This window comes from Salmo salar, chromosome 09 (assembly GCF_965601325.2).
Source record: "Salmo salar chromosome 09, fSalSal1, whole genome shotgun sequence".
NCBI lineage: Eukaryota > Metazoa > Chordata > Actinopteri > Salmoniformes > Salmonidae > Salmo > Salmo salar.
The window spans coordinates 4,531,608-4,541,630 of NC_138299.1; positions in this window are offsets into that span (position 1 = coordinate 4,531,608).

Below are 10,023 nucleotides of genomic sequence, written 5' to 3' on the forward strand. Positions count from 1 at the left end.
CAACTATGTAAAGAAAAAAGTATTTAATAAGATTATTCCATTCATTCAGATCTAGGATGTGTTATTTTAGTGTTCCCTTTATTTTTTTGAGCAGTATATTATGCACCCAAGAACATGAAACAGCAGCAACTACAAGATCTCACATTAAGGAACAATCCCCAATCGCTTCTCCACGCTCAACGCATGGTCATACTCCGCACACGGCAGGACAAATTCCAATGAAGTTGTACGCTCCTATTCAACACATTCCTATGCTGCAACTGTAAAAGATACTGCACAGCTAAATTAGCATCTGTTTACCTTAATGGAACAGTGCTGCGAGTGCAACACGGGAAGTAATTATAGCCTGATGTCGGCTTCAAAAAGCTAAGGGACATCAATCAAGGCTTAATGGCAAATTAATTACAGCGTGCATAAATCTGCATGCTAAATGAGTAAGCCATTTGATTACCTGTTCAAGACAATTTTTTTTCCACTGTTTTCGCTTTAAAGCCGTTGTCTTCATGCCCCCTGTGAAAATAGAAACAGTATGTGATTTGGTGCTCTCCTGTTATGAACCTAGGACCCTGTTCAATCAAACCATGAAACTGGTTCTCTGGGGGTAAATAATCACGCATAACATTCTTCTTACACTTCAACTCAGCAAACAATCACAATTTGATTCACAAACTTCAGAAAACTCATATTTCAAACTCAGATGTGCAATTGCTTTTCTTATTTTAAGTAAAGAGAAAACCATAGCTTTAGTTGCCTTATTGCAGCTTATATGATGCAATAAATGAGGGGAAAACATACTTTAAAACGTTTTGATTCAAGAACGTTTATTATTGACTGGGCTGATAAATTGAGTCTGACTCATACCAATTATGAGTCACTCTGAAATATAACTTAAACATCTTCTCTCAGAGGAATGAAAACAAATGTATCTCGCAAAAGTTAAAGCGCCTCACTGATCTGTGAACACTTGTGTAGACACTGCAGTGAAAGCATCACTGACATGGAAAGGCATTTCTATCTTCAATGGCATTCCTGTCAATTCTGTGGGATATAGAAAAGTATAAGAATCTCTCCTGTTTGTACTCTTACCTGAAAACAAATTATAAATACTTACTGGAGATTGTACTATCAGCTGGAAGATGCTTAATTACCCATAGCCCGCAATATATCAACCCTATCCTATCCTTCGTGGTGATTGGAGGTAGACTGGGTGCTGGCTGGGAAAAGGGTTTTCTTGACCATTAGAGTGATAAAACAGTTTGTTTTGGTCTCGTGCTGTCCTAAATGAGGATCTCTGTTTAAAAAGTAATTCCAACACAATGTTTTAAAAAAAAGTGAGGGGTTGAAAAGGTATCTTATATTTTCACCACATCAATTTCCTCGCACTCCAGGAAGAAATTGCCAACAGACACAGATTTAGGATCCGTTTACCATCCCTAATTATACAGGAAAACATACAGGTGATATTAAATCAGCAACTCTTTGCCGAATTCAATTTTCTCCCCATGGTGTTCAGTGCACTTTATCTCCATCAGGTGGCAGTATTGTGCCACACGCAAATCATCATGACAGTTGAATCCTCCTCCGCAGACTGGGTGTTCCATACTCCTCTTAGTACTGCTGCTATTGAACAGTGATTCCTACTGAACTGGCAGCAGTTCTATTGGAGGGAGGCAAAGTAATCCATTCCAGATGTTTCGATTGGCATGTGTGATATCAACTGTGGTTCCTCTGCCCAAATTAAAACATGTTATGTAGTCAGTGAGATAATTATCCCTGATAGACTGTTTTTACACAACCATGTTTCACCCTGAACCTGCAACAAGAAGACACTCCTGCTTAGAGGGGAACCAGACCTAGCTTGTCTTCCAGAGCAGATGGTAGTCTGAGAATATAATTCCAAGTGTGTCTACCTAAACTCAGCAAAAAAGAAAAAAGAAATGTCCTCTCACTGTCAACTGCGTTTATTTTCAGCAAACTTAACATGTGTAAATATTTATATGAACATAACAAGATTCAACAACTCAGACATAAACTGAACAAATTCCACAGACATGTGACTAACAGAAATGGAATAATGTGTCCCTGAACAAAGGGGGGGTCAAAATCCAAAGTAAGTCAGTATCTGGTGTGGCTACCAGCTGCATTAAGTACTGCAGTGCATCTCCTCCTCATGGAATGCACCACATTTGCCAGTTCTTGCTGTGAGATGTTACCCCACTCTTCCACCAAGGCACCTGCAAGTTCCCTGACATTTCTGGGGGGAATGGCCCTAGCCTTCACCCTCCGATCCAACTGGTCCCAGATGTGCTCAATGGGATTGAGATCCGGGCTCTTCGCTGGCCATGGCAGAACACTGACATTCCTGTCTTCCAGGAAATCACGCACAGAACGAGCAGTATGGCTGGTGGCATTGTCATGCTGCAGGGTCATGTCAGGATGAGCCTGCAGGAAGAGTGCCACATGAGGGAGGAGGATGTCTTCCCTGTAACGCACAGCGTTGAGATTGCCTGTAATGACAACAAGCTCAGTCCGATGATGCTGTGACACACCGCCACAGACCCTCCACCTCCAAATCAATCCCGCTCCAGAGTACAGGCCTCGGTGTAACATTCATTCCTTCGACGATAAACGCGAATTCGACCATCACCCATGGTGAGACAACCGCGACTCGTCAGTGAAGAGCACTTTTTGCCAGTCCTGTCTGGTACAGCGACGGTGGTTTTGTGCCCATGGGCGACGTTGTTGCCGGTGATATCTGGTGAGGACGTGCCTTACAACAGGCCTACAAGCCCTCAGTCCAGCCTCTCTCAGCCTATTGCGGACAGTCTGAGCACTGATGGAGGAATTGTGCGTTCCTAGTGTAACTCGGGCAGTTGTTGTTGCCATCCTGTACCTGTCCCGCAGGTGTGATGTTCGGATGTACCGATCCTGTGCAGGTGTTGTTACACGTGGTCTGCCACTGCGAGGACGATCAGCTGTCCTCCCTGTAGCGCTGTCTTAGGCGTCTCACAGTATGGACATTGCAATTTTTTTGCTTTTTGTGCATTCCCAGTCTTTCTAATGTAATTGTTCCTGGAGATGTATGTATCAGCTGGAAGTAGAAGCCTAAGTGTTGTCCATTAGTTTACTCCAATTAGGGGAGGGGTGGTAGGGTTAGGGAAAAATTATATTTCAAAAATAATATAGGGTTAGAGGGAAATTTATTTTTAAAATTATATATTTTTCAGTTGTGCACCGGGGCCTCCCGCTCCTCTTTCTATTCGGGTTTGAGCCAGTTTGCTCTGTTCTGTGAAGGGAGTAGTACACAGCGTTGTACCAGATCTTCAGTTTCTTGGCAATTTCTCACATGGAATAGCCTTAATTTCTCAGAACAAGAATAGACTGACGAGTTTCAGAAGAAAGCCTTTGTTTCTTGCCATTTTGAGCCTGTAATCAGACCCACAAATGCTGATGCTCCAGATACTCAACTAGTCTAAAGAAGGCCAGTTTTATTGCTTCTTAAATCAGAACAACATTTTTTTAGCTATGCTAACATAATTGCAAAAGGGTTTTCTAATGATCAGTTAGCCTTTTAAAATGATAAACTTGAATTAGCTAACACAACATGCCATTGGGACACAGAGGTGATGGTTGCTGATAATGGGCCTCTGTATGCCTATGTACAGTTGAAGTCGGGAAGTTTACATGCACCATAGCCAAATACATTTAAACTCAGTTTTTCACAATTCCTGACATTTAATCCTCGTAAAAATTCCCTGTCTTGCGTCAGTTAGGATCACCAAAGTTAGGATCACCAAAGAAAATTATGTGGCTTTCTTGAAGCAACATTTCAAGACATCAGTCAGGAAGTTAAAGCTTGGTCGCAAATGGGTCTTTCAAATGGACAATGACCCCAAGCATACTTCCAAAGTTGTGGCAAAATGGCTTAAGGACAACAAAGGTATTGGAGTGGCTGTCACAAAGCCCTGACCTCAATCCCATAGAAAATTTGTGGGCAGAACTGAAAAAGTGTGTGCGAGCAAGGAGGCCTACAAACCTGACTCCGTTACACCAGCTCTGTCAGGAGTAATGGGCCAAAATTCACCCAACTTATTGTGGGAAGCTTGTGGAAGGCTACCCAAAACGTTTGACCCAAGTTAAACAATTTAAAGGCAATGCTACCAAATACTAATTGAATGTATGTAAACTTCTGACCCACTGGGAATGTGATGAAAGAAATAAAAGCTGAAATAAATCATTCTCTCTACTCTTTTCCTATTTTGCTGCCTCTATAAGCTTGGCACATCTAGCCACTGGGATTTTTGCCCATTCTTCAAGGCAACACTGCTCCAGCTCCTTCAAGTTGGATGGGTTCTTTTGGTGTACAGCAATCTTTAAGTCATACCACAGATTCTCAATTGGATTGACGTCTGGGCTTTGACTAGGCCATTCCAAGACATTTAAATGTGTTGCTTTAGCAGTATGCTTAGGATCATTGTCCTGCTGGAAGGTGAACCTCTGTCCCAGACTCAAATCTCTGGAAGACTGAAACAGGTTTCCCTCAAGAATTTCCCTGTATTTAGCACCATCCATCATTCCTTCAATTCTGACCAGATTCCCAGTCCCTGTCGATGGAAAAACATACCCACAGCATGATGCTGCCACCACCATGCTTCACTGTGGGGATGGTATTCTCGGGGTCATGAGAGGTGTTGGGTTTGCGCCAGACATAGCGTTTTCCTTGATGGCCAAAAAGCTCAATTTTAGTCTCATCTGACCAGAGTACGTTCATCCGTATGTTTGTGGAGTCTCCCACATGCCTTTTGGCGAACACCAAACATGTTTGCTTATTTTTTTATTTAAGCAATGGCTTTTTCTGGCCACTCTTCCGTAAAGCCTAGCTCTGTGGAGTGTATGGCTTAAAGTGATCCTATGGACAGATACTCCAATCTCCGCTGTGGAGCTTTGCAGCTCCTTCAGGGTTATCTTTGGTCTCTTTGTTGCTTCTCTTATTAATGCCCTCCTTGCCTGGTCCGCGAGTTTTGGTGGGCGGCCCTCTCTTGGCAGGTTTGTTGTTGCGCCATATTCTTTCCAGTTTTTTAAATAATGTATTTAATGGTGCTTCGTGGGATGTTCAAAGTTTCTGATATTTTTTTATAACCCAACCCAGATCTGTACTTCTCCACAACTTTGTCCCTGACCTGTTTGGAGAGCTCCTTGGTCTTCATGGTGCCGCTTGCTTCGTAGTGCTCTTTGCTTAGTGGTGTTGCAGATTCTGGGGCCTTTCACAACAGATGTGTGTAGATATTCTGAGATCATGTGACACTTAAATAAAGTCCACCTGTGTGCAATCTAACTAATTAATTGACTTCTGAAGATAATTGGTTGCACCAGATCTTATTAGGGGCTTTATAGCAAAGGGTGTGAATACATATGCATGCACCACTTTTCCATTTAAAGTTATTGCTTTTTTTTTTTTTAAACAAGTAATTTTTTTCATTTCACTTCACCGATTTAAACTATTTTGTGTATGTCCATTACATGAAATCCGAATAAAAAATCAATTTAAATTACAAGTTGTAATGCAACCAAATAGGAAAATCGCCAAGGGGGATGAATAATTTCGCAAGGCACTGTATGTTTAGATTCAGTGGTGAGATGTAATCCGATGTCAGTCATTGAATCGTCACTTGCTGTCATGGAGCTTATAAAGATGTAGAGTCTTAAATTGAGCCAGTTTGCTACAGCAGGAAAAAAAAAAAACTTTTACAACCACAAATTGCATATCACAAAACAGCTCATAACGTCTCCCAGTAAACACTAAAGTAGACGCCGCTTTCTGGTGCTACAATGACATGAGTCCCATTGAGACCAGCCATGTGCAACCACATTCCATTAGAGGGTTTTAAGAGCTCGCCCACTCCCTTTAGTTTAGATTGAATTGATGTGAGAAGAACACATTTTCACACTAACAGCCAACCACAATTGTAGTCAATCCAACGTCTACACGGCACCATATTTTCATTCACCTCTCTCTCTGAGGCATTACTGAACCCTGTCCCTTGCCATCTCCAGCAGTAAGAGAGCGTGAGAGGAAGGAGGAAGAGAGGGCTTTTGTCACTTCAACATATTAACCTCTGGGCAAAAACTGGTTGAATCAATGTTGTTTCCACGTAATTTCAAACCAAGAAATCTGTGTGATGTATAATTTTATTTTTATTTATTTCTCCTTTATTTAACCAGGTACGCAAGTTGAGAACAAGTTCTCATTTACAATTGCGACCTGGCCAAGATAAAGCAAAGCAGTTCGACACATACAACAACACAGAGTTACACATGGAGTACAACAAACATACAGTCAATGATACAGTAGAAAATAAGTCTATATACAATGTGAGCAAATGAGGTGAGATAAGGGAGGTAAAGGCAAAAAAGGCCATGGTGGCAAAGTAAATACAATATAGCAAGTAAAACACTGGAATGGTAGATTTGTAGTGGAAGAAAGTGCAAAGTAGAAATAGAAATAATGGGGTGCAAAGGAGCAAAATAAATACAGTAGGGGAAGAGGTAGTTGTTTAGGCTAAATTATAGATGGGCTATGTACAGGTGCAGTGATCTGTGAGCTGCTCTGACAGCTGGTGCTTAAAGCTAGTGAGGGAGTGTTTCCAGTTTCGGAGATTTTTGTAGTTCGTTCCAGTCATTGGCAGCAGAGAACTGGAAGGAGAGACGGCCAAAGGAGGAATTGGTTTTGGGGGTGACCAAAGAGATATACTTGCTGGAGCGTGTGCTACAGGTGGATGCTGCTATGGTAACCAGGGAGCTGAGATAAGGTGGGACTTTACCTAGCAGGGTCTTGTAGATGACCTGGAGCCAGTGGGTTTGGCGACGAGTATGAAGCGAGGGCCAGCCAACGAGAGCGTACAGGTCGCTGTGGTGGGTAGTATATGGGGCTTTGGTGACAAAACGGATGGCACTGTGATAGACTGCATCCAGTTTATTGAGTAGGGTATTGGAGGCTATTTTGTAAATGACATCGCCGAAGTCGAGGATCGGTAGGATGGTCAGTTTTACGAGGGTATGTTTGGCAGCATGAGTGAAGGATGCTTTGTTGCGAAATAGGAAGCCAATTCTAGATTTAACTTTGGATTGGAGATGTTTGATGTGAGTCTGGAAGGAGAGTTTACAGTCTAACCAGACACCTAGGTATTTGTAGTTGTCCACGTATTCTAAGTCAGAACCGTCCAGAGTAGTGATGCTGGACAGGCAGGCAGGTGCGGGCAGCGATCGGTTGAAGAGCATGCATTTAGTTTTACTTGTATTTAAGAGCAGTTGGAGGCCACGGAAGGAGAGTTGTATGGCATTGAAGCTCATCTGGAGGGTTGTTAACAGTGTCCAAAGAAGGGCCAGAAGTATACAGAATGGTATCGTCTGCGTAGAGGTGGATCAGAGACTCACCAGCAGCAAGAGCGACATCATTGATGCATACAGAGAAGAGAGTTGGCCCAAGAATTGAACCCTGTGGCACCCCCATAGACTGCCAGAGGCCCAGACAACAGGCCATCCGATTTGACACATTGAACTCTATCAGAGAAGTAGTTGGTGAACCAGGCGAGGCAATCATTTGAGAAACCAAGGCTATTGAGTCTGCCGATGAGGATGTGGTGATTGACAGAGTCGAAAGCCTTGGCCAGGTCAATGAATACGGCAGCACAGTATTGTTTCTTATCAATGGCGGTTACGATATCGTTTAGGACCTTGAGCATGGCTGAGGTGCACCCATGACCAGCTCTGAAACCAGATTGCATAGCGGAGAAGGTGTGGTGGGATTCGAAATGGTCGGTAATCTGTTTGTTGACTTGGCTTTCGAAGACCTTAGAAAGGCAGGGTAGGATAGATCTAGGTCTGTAGCAGTTTGGGTCAAGAGTGTGTCCCCCTTTGAAGAGGGGGATGACCACAGCTGCTTTCCAATCTTTGGGAATCTCAGACGACACGAAAGAGAGGTTGAACAGGCTTGTAATAGGGGGAGCAACAATTTCGGCAGATAATTTTAGAAAGAAAGGGTCCAGATTGTCTAGCCTGGCTGATTTGTAGGGGTCCAGATTTTGCAGCTCTTTCAGAACATTAGCTGACTGGATTTGGGAGATGGAGAAATGGGGAAGGCTTGGGCGAGTAGCTGTGGGTGGTGCAGTGCTGTTGACCACGGTAGGGGTAGCCAGGTGGAAAGCATGGCCAGCGTCGAAAAATGCTTATTGAAATTCTCAATTATAGTGGATTTATCGGTGGTGACAGAGTTTCCTATCCTCAGTGCAGTGGGCAGCTGGGAGGAGGTGTTCTTATTCTCCATGGACTTTACAGTGTCCCAGAACTTTTTTGAGTTTGTGTTGCAGGAAGCAAATTTCTGCTTGAAAAAGCTAGCCTTTGCTTTTCTAACTGCCTGTGTATATTGGTTTCTAACTTCCCTGAAAAGTTGCATATCACTGGGGCTGTTCGATGCTAATGCAGAACGCCACAGGATGTTTTTGTGTTGGTTAAGGGCAGTCAGGTCTGGAGAGAACCAAGGGCTATATCTGTTCCTGGTTCTACATTTCTTGAATGGGGCATGCTTATTTAAGATGGTGAGGAAGGCATTTAAAAAATATAACCAGGCATCCTCTACTGACGGGATGAGGTCAAAATCCTTCCAGGATACCCGGGCCAGGTCGATTAGAAAGGCTTGCTCGCTGAAGTGTTTTAGGGAGCGTTTGACAGTGATGAGTGGAGGTCGTTTGACCGCTGACCCATTACAGATGCAGGCAATGAGGCAGTGATCGCTGAGATCTTGGTTGAAAACAGCGGAGGTGTATTTAGAGGGCAAGTTGGTTAGGATGATATCTATGAGGGTGCCCGTGTTTACAGCTTTAGGGTGGTACCTGGTAGGTTCATTGATAATTTGTGTGAGATTGAGGGCATCAAGCTTGGATTGTAGGATGGCTGGGGTGTTAACCTGTTATGGCTAGGGGGCTGTATTTTCACGGCTGGATAAAAAACGTGCCCGATTTAATCTGGTTACCACTCCTACCCAGTAACTAGAATATGCATATACTTATTACATATGGATAGAAAACACCCTAAAGTTTCTAAAACTGTTTGAATGGTGTCTGTGAGTATAACAGAACTCATTTGGCAGGCAGAAACCTGACAAGGTTTCAGGCAGGAAGTGGCCTGTCTGACAAGGTGTCGTTCTTCTTGTCTCTGTTTATTGAAGAGTGAGGATCTTAGCTGTCCCGTGACACTTCCTACGGCTGCCATAGGGTCTCAGAAGGCGGTAAAAAGCTGAATCGTGGCTTTGCAGGCTCTGGCTGAAACAAAGTAGCGTGTTTGGGTAGTGGCTGGTTACAGTACTGTGAGACTCAGGCGCGTGCCCGCGTCGACCGAATGCTTTGTTTTCTTTACTCTGTTTAGCTAAAAGGAGATTCCCGGTCGGAATATTATCGCTTTTTTATGAGAAAAATGGCATAAAAATGGATTTTAAACAGCGGTTGACATGCTTCGAAGTACGGTAATGGAATATTTCTATTTTTTTGTCACGAATTGCGCCACGCGCGCGACCCTGATTTACCATTTCAGATAGTGTCTAGGACGCACGAACAAAACGCCGCTATTCGGATATAACGATGGATTATTTTGGACCAAACCAACATTTGTTATTGAAGTAGCAGTCCTGGGAGTGCATTCTGACGAAGACAACAAAAGGTAATCAAACTTTTATAATAGTAAACCTGATATTGGTGAGTGCTAAACTTGCCGTGTGTCTAAATAGCTAGCCCGTGATGCCTGGGCTATGTACTTAGAATATTGCAAAATGTGCTTTCACCAAAAAGCTATTTTAAAATCGGACATATCGAGTGCATAGAGGAGTTCTGTATCTATAATTCTTTAAATAATTGTTATGCTTTTTGTGAACGTTTATCGTGAGTAATTTAGTAAATTCTTAGTGAATTCGCCGGAAGTTTGCGGGGGGTATGCTAGTTCTGAACGTCACATGCTAATGTAAAAAGCTGGTTT